Source organism: Papilio xuthus, unplaced genomic scaffold, assembly GCF_000836235.2.
Source record: "Papilio xuthus unplaced genomic scaffold, Pxut_1.1 DF825946.1, whole genome shotgun sequence".
NCBI lineage: Eukaryota > Metazoa > Arthropoda > Insecta > Lepidoptera > Papilionidae > Papilio > Papilio xuthus.
The window spans coordinates 7,677,630-7,689,402 of NW_013532703.1; the positions used below are offsets into that span (position 1 = coordinate 7,677,630).

General features: G+C 35.4%; 1 protein-coding gene across 3 annotated transcripts in view; it reads right to left on the minus strand.

Annotated features, from left to right (window-relative positions):
* LOC106124487 (uncharacterized) overlaps positions 1 to 3,885 on the minus strand; it is a 56,913-nt gene extending 53,028 nt beyond the window's left edge. For 2 of the 3 annotated variants that reach the window (XM_013321193.1, XM_013321191.1), the window contains exon 1: positions 3,725 to 3,884. The gene's annotated coding sequence lies outside the window, so the exon portion shown is untranslated. Of the gene's footprint in view, positions 1 to 3,724 lie in introns of all 3 variants that reach the window. The other variant, XM_013321192.1, reaches the window with a different exon arrangement.
* Between the last annotated feature and the right edge of the window lie 7,888 nt (positions 3,886 to 11,773).

The following is an 11,773-nucleotide window of genomic DNA, read 5'->3' on the forward strand; positions in this document are numbered from 1 at the left end:
CGAGTTTGAGTACAAAATCAGTAAAATCTAAGCAAAGTACTCGGTTTTCTAAATCATTTTTGCATCATATATATCGCGAAGTTATGTATTTTTAAATATTTACAATATAATAAAATTATTATTCATCAAATTCTTAATTCAATGTTTTATTAAGTAAATAAAAGTGACGTCATTGTATCCAAAAAATCCTTAACTTAAAGGGATGAGTCACCATTAAAAGATTTTCATTATTGGTGTAACAAATTGGAGTGATTCATGTACTGTGGTCTGATAGGATACATCTGTCGAGGGGCTGATAGACCTACACGATACGAGGATCAAGTGATTAGCAAGGGGTTCTTACATATCGCATTGTGGTTATAAAATCAATTGAAAATTACACAAATATTTACACTACAATACACAATTGTACACAGTTCCTAAATAACTGAAGCTATTTATTTCAATAGCTAGCTAGTATACAGCCATGAAGACTTCATTGAACTTTTGAATAGGAAAGACAAGTCGGACGAGATCTTTGTTAACTAACAAAGTTTAACAAGCCAACATTGTCGTAATACAAATCGTTTTAAATGAATTAATTGAATTAGAGAAATATTTTTTTATCTTATATCTTTATACTCTTAAAAGGATACAGTAAGTTTTATTACAAATGTAAATGTAAAACAGAATAATAAGTAAAACTATGTGCCTACATAAGTGTCCTCTAAATCCAATGTCATTTGTCAAAGTATAACTCCAAGTTGTCCAAGAACTGGATACGCGGCGGACAACATTGAGCCCCGCACTACTGAGATAAATCTACGAACGGTCCGAATATATCGCATCACACATGTTAATCGTAGGTTTCCATTGTCAAAATACCTGTACAAAAACATTTTGTCATCAATAGGATTTTCTCCGACCACAGATGGAAGAGTTAATACACAGTAACAGTTTGAGGAAAGACAAAATTTAAAACATCGTATTTTGTTTAGATGGATGTTTGTTTGAAGATATCTCCGGAACGGCTATATGGATCTTGCTGTAATTTGACATAGATGTAGAACATAATCTGGACGAACACATAAGCTACTTTATAAGTTTATTTTTAATTCCGTGCGGACGGAGTCGCGGGCGGTAGCTAGTTATTAATAAGTACATAATAATTACTTTAGCCATTGGTGTATAATGATAAACGTCGAATTTCATAGAGAGTCGGATACCAAAGTTTTAATGGTTATCCATTATAGTTAAACTGAAAAACTTTTCTTTACATAACATTGAGGGATAAAATTCCCCCACTACAGAACCAAAATTAATTTATCCGACGCGTTATAAGAGTGGTGGGTGAGGGTGGGCACTAAATTGTTGAGGGTGAAAATATACGTGCCAAGATTAAGGATGGGAGCATTAGTCATATGCGAAAAAAACTATTTCATGCCGATTGATAAAACTTAATGTAAAGATTTTACAAAGCAAATAATTCGGTATATAACTTCAAGCCCACACTCCTTATGTAAACTGAGAAGTATTTCAAATATTACAAAGACAAATATTACAAGATAACTACATAAAGTTAACGACCTAAAGTACAAAGGTTAAAACTTTGTAGAAATCATTCAAGTCATTTTAGTTGGTTCAAAGAATTATTTCTATTTATGTTTAATAATAGACAAATTATTAAAATTAACTACATATTCAAAGCTGTTATATGTTTTCTAATCATTACCATCCATCATCATCATCATACTCAGCCTAAACTTGTCCACTGCTGGATGTAGGCCTCCCCCATCGATTGCCACAATGCCCGGATACAATTTACCATCCATATAGGATATAGTTGTATGTATAATTTCATTTCGACTTGCGATATCATCATTGGGATGAAATTCGCATCGGAACATAAAACTCGCGTTGACAATCATTCAATTAACGTTGAATGACAGGTATACAATTCCATTAGTCAATAGCAGAGAAAGGACTCTTCATTGATTTAATAACGTTCAATCAAAGTACTCAGCTATCGCTCTAAATAATTTTAAAACCTTTCTTCACAAAATTATAATGGTAATCAACCTTTGTGATATTCTAAAACTCGAAATGTTAATAAGCGACTGAAATCAACAATCCATCTCGAACTATTTTACTTATCCGCGATTTTTTTTTATATATTTGTTTCAAATTTATCTGATCGAAAGAACACAATAATAACCTAAAACGTATATTAAATTGTTTAGATAACGATTGAATCATTTCTGTGTTTCTTTCATATAAAGTTATTAATAAATTAATTAGGAATTTAGTAAATATAGCGGAAAAGGCATTAAGCGAGACGTGACACGATAGCGAAGAACCCAAAATAAACACTCGCCCTGAAGATGGACAGCAAGGGGGCTGAAACTAATCGGTGCCGTCACCAGACGATCATACGTGAGTTAAGATGGTCAATAAATTCACTATATTATCGCTCGAAAGTTCAAACCATTCAAAGCTATTAAGACAATTTTTTAATCGTACTTTAGAATCGAGTATTGATTTCGGTTAAAAGAGAATAATTTATTAGATATAAAGATACGAAAATTTAGTTAATATCAAACCATCTCCATCATACTCGCCCCTTTGAACTTTGTTTGCAAAACCCAAACACAGCGAAATATAATTTAGTCATTAGCATACAGCGGGTCCGTCGACTGAAAATTCATTTGACCTATTCCGTCTGTTATAAGATATGTTTTTGTTAAAAAAAAGTTAAAAAGGTGTTTTCTTTTAGTATTTTTAAATAAAATTTGTATGGGAAAGTAGTGTATACTTAGGTAATTGTAAGAAATACGCGTCATAAAGTTAAACGGCTAGGTTCATAATATACAAAGCGCTTGTTTGAATGATGCTAAGTGTAGTTCCATTTGTTTTGTGAAATCGTGAAAATTTTGACAAATAATGTGATAGACAACGTCTGAGATTAGTAATTTTGCGTGTCCTTACAAGGTCGACAAATTTCATGGACAATAATATTTGTAGAATGCTAAAAAACAATACAATTTTACTCAGCATATTATGAACATTTAATAGTTCATGTTAAAATGAGCTAGGCAACCGATTAACACTATACAACAGCATGGAAACAGTTTTAAAACGAAATGTTGCCACGTAACCTTTTTAACGCGCACCACAAAAGCTCAGCATAATAAATTGTCGTGACAGAATAATTGTTAAAGGAGAAATACCGCATTTGAGTTTATTAGAAGTCGTACTCGGGGGTCGTTTTCCGTTGCTCGATCGTGCCGTGAACATAAATAGGGTCACGCTCATTCCGTTTCTAAGGCGTAGTTTTTACAGAATATTCTGCGTAATTTAGTTTCCTAATCCGATTCCCCTAAAGAGCTTAGCTCTGTGTTTGGGACCGTCTAGTCTGGCCGCTTGAAGCCTTTTTGCTTATATTTAGGGAAGGAATATTCTAGTTTCTGCTGTAGATTATAATTCCTAGTTAATATTCGAATATAATTTTACCACACTGTTTATTTCGTGCTCATTTTCAATAAATTAACAATTCAGTTAGACGCAAAACATGTTGAAAATCCTAACGTTTAAGTAACGTGTTACGTGACAGAATCAGACTTGGTAGTAGAGTAAAATTTACCACGTCGATGTAATCGCGTCTGATAACAATCGGAATTAAGCATTTAATTTCTCCTTACGTAGACTATTGGGTATTGAGGTGACCCGAATATCTTAGACTACTTACATCACAGTGGTAGAAGAAAGAGTTGTGAACATCCATCAACGCATAAGGTCACAGCAACACTCTAGCACAGGTTTTCACACGTTATAACATGATAAAAATAACTCGTTCGACGTCAGTGCGGCGTTGAAGAAAGGGTGGTTGGGCTGCGACGTGCGGCGCCGAGGCAGCAGGGCGGCGGACTGCGGCGGGCGGCGCGGCTCAGTGCCCTGCGCATGCGTGACACCCCTGCGAAGGGGATGGATTCGCATAATGGTTGTGTCAAACCGTTTCTTTTTTCCATCGCTTTCCGAATGCCGATATTTATGAAGGACGAATATCAAAGCCAACAAAATTAACAACTTTCATTACATCCCTATTGAATTTTATTTAGACGCACCGTGATTAGCATTGTTAAATGTAATTATAATTAGTTTATTGGCTAAAAAAAAATTCCGAGTAAAAAAAAAAACTTACTAAGTGAACTTTTGTATAGTTCATACCATACTATTTACTATTTGATATATTAGGGAATGTCGTGTCATTTTTGAAAACACATACGTTTTCATAGACGAATTTCTCAAAATCAATAATAGGGATAAATACTAAGGAAAAGCCTACAAAACAAAATGTACCATTCATAAAATTTTCAACTCAATAAAAATGAATGTAAAAAGCGTCATGATACATGAACAAGGGCAGATTTTTCTAAGCCAAACAAAGGGCTCGTGTGTGAATTATAAAAACAACTTTACGCCTCGTGAACAAACTCTGTGGAAATATTCCTTCATTTCTTACACGTCTACGTCTGCCCTCACAATAGACGAATTCCACGCCTCGACACTTTTATATTAGTTTTTTTAGAGCATTATACAAAACTTCATACAACACTATCAACCGTGAAGCATAACTAACTGTTAATGAATAAACGTTGGTTTCTGACACCAAAATCTCTATTTTTTTTATCAAAAGGGGGCAAACGAGCGAGCGGCCACCTGAAATCGCTGAAATAGCGAAGTAACCGTTGCCCATAGACATACGTAATTGCATATGCGTTGCCTACCTTAAATCGACGGAGAAGAGGATGCACAGAAAGAAAATATCTTCCCTTTCCATGCGTCCTCTCATCCGGAAAGTCCACTTCCACTTCCCATCCTTTCCTTATAAAGAAAAGGATGGGAAGGGAAAGAGGACCAATTTTGGCCTCCGGGACGCACACTCATCAGACGAAACGCGGAATAGCTTCCACTTCACGCCTGTCTTCTGTGTGGTCGTGGTATTTCACCGGGCGAGCCGGGCCAATTCGTGCGAAGATGTTAAAGCGAGCTCTACCACTGTTATAACATATATTACTACTGTTATAATATATATTCTATATAAACATATCGTCATCCCTGTCATTATCTTTGACAAAACAGAGATAATAATATGTTTTATGCGGTAATATTGGTATCGGAAATCCACAGTAACTGTTGAAGAAACTACTTAGTTATCTATAATAATTATCAATGTTCTTTTAACTTTATTTCTTTTGTACAAACATGGTGTTGACAAAACGCAACTAATCATAATGAAAGTCAGTTTTCAATTAACTGGTAACTTGACTCTCTGCGGGACGAAATAATACGACATTAAGAATCAATTGATTTGATCTAACTAAAGGCAATTTATTAACAGTAAGGGTTCATATCATCAGACTAATGGCAATGCTTACAACATCCTTATATCGTACTCATATCTTACTAATATTATAAATGCGAATATTTAGATGGATGGATAGATAGATGGATGTTTGTTTGAAGGTATCACCAGAGCGGCTGCATCGATCTTGTTGAAATTTAGCATGTAGAAAAGCTACTCACTAAGTTTTTTTAATTCCGCGCAGACGAAGTCGCGGGCGACAGATAGTGTTGCTATAGTGTAAAACTATACTAAATTGTAAGAGAATTTAGAGTAATTGTTAGTTAGTTCGGTTGCGTTATCGTGGAACAGGGCAGGCTGTTTTACACCATCAGTTGCCGATTAATGGGCCTGTAGTTACGGAAAGTAATTTAACTTTAGCTGCCCTGGAAACGGTTCTCAACTAAAATGGCTGATGCCCTTTAATTACCTCTGCATCGAAAATAATTTGTAATTTTATCGTGTCTACAAGCTGATTGATTTAATTATGAATTGTTTTCGATGAAAAAGCTTTTATACATATAAAAGCTTTTTCATCGAAAACAATTCTTCAACAATTCAAATACTTTGATAGTACATACTATCAAAGTAATACGGCAGAGGTCAAATGTGTTATGTGTGTGACCATTTCATAATGTGATTTTTCATAACGTGATCTACAATATTGTAAAGATTGATTCAATGTTTGTTTGCTTTGAATAGGGTCCGAAACGACTGGACCGATTTGAAAAATTCTTTCTCTGTTGGAAAGCTACATATCCCCCGGTGACATAGGCTATGTTTATAACTAGTATTTCTTCAGTCTTTGGAGAATTTTACGGCTCACTTGACACCACACCACGTATACAAACGCACCATACAACCGCTGCGCTCGCTTGCCGTGTGACGACTGTCACGATTGACACTTGACGTTGGCGTTAGAGACAACCAAGACCATAGCCAATACACTATATGTCCAGTATTGCACTCAAATTAAAATAAAAATAACATTACCAAACCCTTCAATTTCTTTACCATACTCAGTCTGTATCGCTCGTTAGTACCCCAACAAAAGTTACCGCGTTGTGTACAGAGCTACGCTTCTGATTTGTTAAACCGTTCACGGGCCGTTTGAACGCTAAAGTCGTACCGCCAAATAAAAAACAACGTAAAAAGCAATTAATGGAAAGTACGTGTTGGTTTCGCGGCGACACTTTAAAGCGTTTTACGCTAACGATTTCGCCTGAATTTTTCGACAATTTTTCGTCGAGATAATCGAAATGCACGCATGGGATATGTGAAAAATCCGCGCATGTGATATTTACGATCAAACGTAGTAAATATTGCTGTCTATTGCCCGACATAAAAGGGTAACGTTTTTAAAACAAAAGTCGTATCGTCAGCTTTAAATTATACTTCCGAGTACCTTACCATTAAATGAATATCAAAATCTATTAGTCGAAATGTAACAATATATTTCCAGAATGTTTGTTAAATTTAATTAAAATTTCTCAAATACTAGTACAAATTTGAATCCTCGTAAAATGTGACAAAGTTTGCGGCTGCAATCGCCGGACATTGAATAACTGACTACATTGCCTTATTACTGCTCTAGTTTTATTATTATTGTAGTCTTCCATCATATAACGAATTATGAATAGAATTTTTTTTATAAGAGAAGGGGGCAAACCCGCAGCGGGAACACCAAGGTGTTCAACGACGCCCATGGACATCAGCAATACCAGAGGAACCGCAGATGCGTTGCCGTTGTCATTACGTTATAACCCCATATTCGAAAATGCCTTATTTTTCGTGTTTGGACACAAACAACACCAGTGTATTTGCCGAAAGTTTAACATTTATTCAGGCATAAAGAATAATCATGATACTAAAAAGAGACGTAAGATAATAACACTAGTTCAACATACGAGGTCTTCGACCTGACGACGTGGTGACATCGATTTCAACTGTATTACGTAACCTTGTGACTTACTGCATTAACGTCAACCAGACTTATGAAAACAAGAACAATGTAAATAACCAGAACGTTTTTATACAGTACACCATACAAAGACTTATACCCAACTTAAACATACTATGAGATCGGGAAATAGCTACTGCTGCAAATAATGTGTCTTGTAGATATAAATAAAATATTTTTTTTAATTAATGGCACTCACGAAATCTTTACTCAATAAAATAAATTCTAAGCATGTTTAAAACCAAACAACCAAAGGTAAATAGTAGATGCCAATAAACTTAGGTTCGCCATTTTCAAAAATTACATCATGTTATAAAAAGAACATCGAATATAATAAATAACGCATTCTCTGTTTACACGGTGATTCCATATTGTAGTGGATTGCAATGCACACACAAAGGCCTCGATTGTGAATATCAAAAGCAAACGAGGCCTCCTGCTGCAAATAGCGGGGAAAATTTCCGCACTATCTTCTGCGCTACTGAACAATACATCCGAATTTCGCGTTGCATATATTTTTTTGTAACACTATGAATATTTAATAGTTACATTGTCTTACGTGTGGTACAAAACCTTTATATACAGTTATTTTTTTGCCCCTAAGTTCGATTCGAGAGATAGAGCGTCGGTGGTTCAGAGGTCAAGCACTTGACTTGCAATCTGTAGGTCCTGGGTTCAAATACCACCATATACCAATGTGTTTTTCGATTTCCGATTTACATATGTACATTTATCCGACTTTCTTACGGTGAAGGAAAACATCGTGATGCCACCTGCACATATCTGAGAAGAAAATCAAAGGTGAAGTCAACCAACCCGCACTTGGCCAGCGTGGTTGACTATGGCCTAATCACCCTTGACGTAGGGTAGGCTCCGTGCCCCCCGGTTGGGACGTATAGCGAGCTGATGATGATGATGATGATGATGAAGTTCGACTTCCAGCTTTTTTTTCCGTCCATTGTTAAATAGCTGTTTTATATCTCTGTGATTTTAAAATAATCCAATTTTTTTTAACTAAGTCTGAAAATTATTAATATTTAAGTATTCTTGCGGTTATCAAGCGAGAGTCCATTCAACCTCATTTACAAATCACTGACACAGTTTATTTCACGGCTTTCCATCGAATGAAGTCAAACGAATTTGTGGTTGTTTATCAAAACAGAGCTATTATTTACATATATCATCAAAGTCTATGAAATCGAATGCGATAAGTTTCTTTCCTTAATATATTTTGCTATGTACGACTTAATTAGTTTACCATACGCCTAACAAACAAGTCGGTTTGAACGCGGGTTTTTTCGGTAGCGATGTCCAGAAAAATTTAGACAAGACAGGGACGTGTAGGGCTTAAAAAAAAAGATTCATTCACGCGATTCACTTGATGATTAGGATAACCTCAAAACTAGTCTTCATTCACTTCTGTTTTCAACATAATTAAATAGAAAAACCGTTTACGTTAATTCCTTTGCACTACTTAACTTTTTTACCTAGTTTTTAACAATACATATTAAGGTCGCCCCCTTTTCGCCGACAACTACAAAGCTCTGTGACATGACGTTAATTTAAAAACATTTTACGTGGAGACCTTTCAGCACAACGCTAATACTACAATAACGAACTGGGAGTAGGTCAAGACACGATTTTAAAATGTTGCATCTGGAGGCTCAAAGAATTTTTACATTTTTTTTAGCTTTTCTTGATAATTTTATTACATTTACAATTTTTATTTATTTTTGTGTCGAACATAATTGAAAAAACTAAATCATTATAATATTTGTTTTCGTAATTGTGGCTTTATACTCTTGAGATTTAATTTTGCTTACCAATTGCCCTATTCAAATTTGTTGACGCAATGCAAACTCGGTAAGTGTAACATCACTAATGAAATCACTAATGTATTCGTGGAATTAATACGACACGCAAAGGGGTAGCAGTCCTCGGCGCGGCGCCGGGCAATCGATTGCAACCACTTCCTTACCTCGATGGCCTCTCGCCACAAAATACACCAGCGTTTTGTTTATACTAGAAATTGATTTTAAAATCAATAAATTATTCAAACTTTCGTGAGACATTATACTAAACTGATATATAAACACGGCTAAACACTCACGTATATTCGTCCGGTGGCGGCAAGTTGTGAGTTTAAAATGAAAAATGCTGTTCTCAATAACTAGCGGTTGCCTACATCAGCGGAGAATAAAAAAAGCCTAATTTATTACCAAACATTCCAATTTTATAAATATATATATATAGAAAGAAGATATTGCGAAGCATGACGTTACTGCAAATCTAGCCCGGTAATCACTAACCGAAAGAACTCTGAGGGATCCGAAACCAGTTGGTCCTTTCTATACGTGAATGTAGCCCTTTTTAATTAGTTTATAATAATATTTTACGTTTGTTAAAGAAATGTTACTGTTTTCTCGTCAATTATTTGGTATGAGTCATGTTAAAATTACGTGAAATTTCAGAATATAACGTCGAATGTGGAAAAAACACTCGTATATTCGGTATTATAAATCCGATATCATTTCGTATGTTACATAACTCGCATTGTTCGTGCTTGTTACATCGAGTTAATTTGTCTACGAAAATATAGATCATCCTGTAACGAAAATATTAAAGGCAAAGCTTTCATACGTACATTTTATTGAATGACAAAATCATACATAAAATACATGTATCATAACTCGTATAAAAAATCCATGAGTAACCTTTATAGTATGAAAGTATTTACAAAGTTAACTAAGATTAATCTACATTGTTACTTGTTACTCTATTTTGAAAATTAGTACGCATCTTCGTTACAATGTACGTGGGCAATTATTCTATCATTTCTAGTTTAAAATGATAAAAAGCTGGAAAGCAGATGACAGTTTATATAGCCAGATGAGACTGTACAAAAGCCTGCCTCGACCTACTCTCGCTTCATTGTAGTCACAGGAAAATGCGCGACAAAGACGTCACGATTTTTTTTAAAAGAAAACGTCATTCCGCAAAATTTTATAATATGAAATAAACGTGGCAAAATACGATAGGGGAGCATACAATTGGATGATTCATTATATTGGTGAAAATAGATCGATGAAGATGAAAATCTGAACGAATCTGACGATTTTTTTTATAACGAAGAAACAAAGAAATGTTCACAATAGATAGTAGATATGTGGTCAGACAACGTATCCTCAAAGATACGCCTTTATACTTCACAGTTCTTTCTAATATTTGTAAAAAGAGGAGGCTCCATTGTATTCTCTGTTCCGTATCACTCAACCATTTCATTCTTGATCAAACATTCACAAAGAGCAACAAATCTCCGAGCGGTCTCGTTTGCAGACGATCGCAGCACAAATCGTCTTACAAATGATTGGGAAGAAAGTTCCGTTTCATTGACCTCACAAATGGCGTCGATAAGACTTAATCTCGAGGACCTAATCCTATCCCTTTTAAAAGGCAGTACTAAATGCTCCGTCTTCTGCTTCTGATAATTATAAATTATCGCGGCCAGTTTATCAAAGCAGAACTTTAATGGAGACAATCTTTTCAACATCAAACAGGGTTTTCTTCGGCAATAGATCGAACCCAAAAGACGCCATTGCGCAGTTAGGTATACCAACTAGGATAATATTAGTCAATTGGGCTACAGAGATGATTGATTCATCATGAAGCATGAGTTTGGCTATCTAGGATTTTTTACCATATTGTTAGAAAGTCAGTACATCAACGGATTGTATTACGAGTAATTAATATGGTATGTGGGCTGGTACGTGTGGAGAGAGGGGGAGGGAAGGCAGGTCGTCGCACTGGCGCCGGGGCATCGATTCGAACGCGACACCGCCGCCGCGCTGACCTACCTGCGTGCCCGCTCAAAGGTGCAACGGTAACATGCAAATATTTCAAACATATACCAGTAAGAATTAATTCACATGCATGTCTGTAAAGACGAAGACAAATTCGAAGTTTTGAATACACAATTTTCAAAAAAAAACATATGACTGTAAATGTGCTGCAAACTTTAAGTAGTATATATCTGATCACTATGTTACTATACATCACGCTTCGACTTGCTATGCCAAAGGAAAAAAATCCAGAGAAAACCGCATGGCATAAGAAGCCTTTGAATTTATTTAATGCATCAGTTTTGTTCAAACATAAAGTAATATTCAAATAGATCGATAAAAATGTCCCAATTTCATAAGACATTTGCATTCTATAAGCGGGCGGTGAAAAACCGGGAGCCGAGGTGACGCAATAAATTTACCCCAAAAACAAATGGGAGGAGTAATGCAGTAATAATGGAGCAATATAAAAGATGCAATGATGCGTGAAGACGGAGAGCAGGGAGCAACAATGAGACTTTACGACGATTAAATAAAGTTAAAAAAAGAAGTTATTTCATTCTCTCTTTATGAATACAGATCTAAGGAACAAGA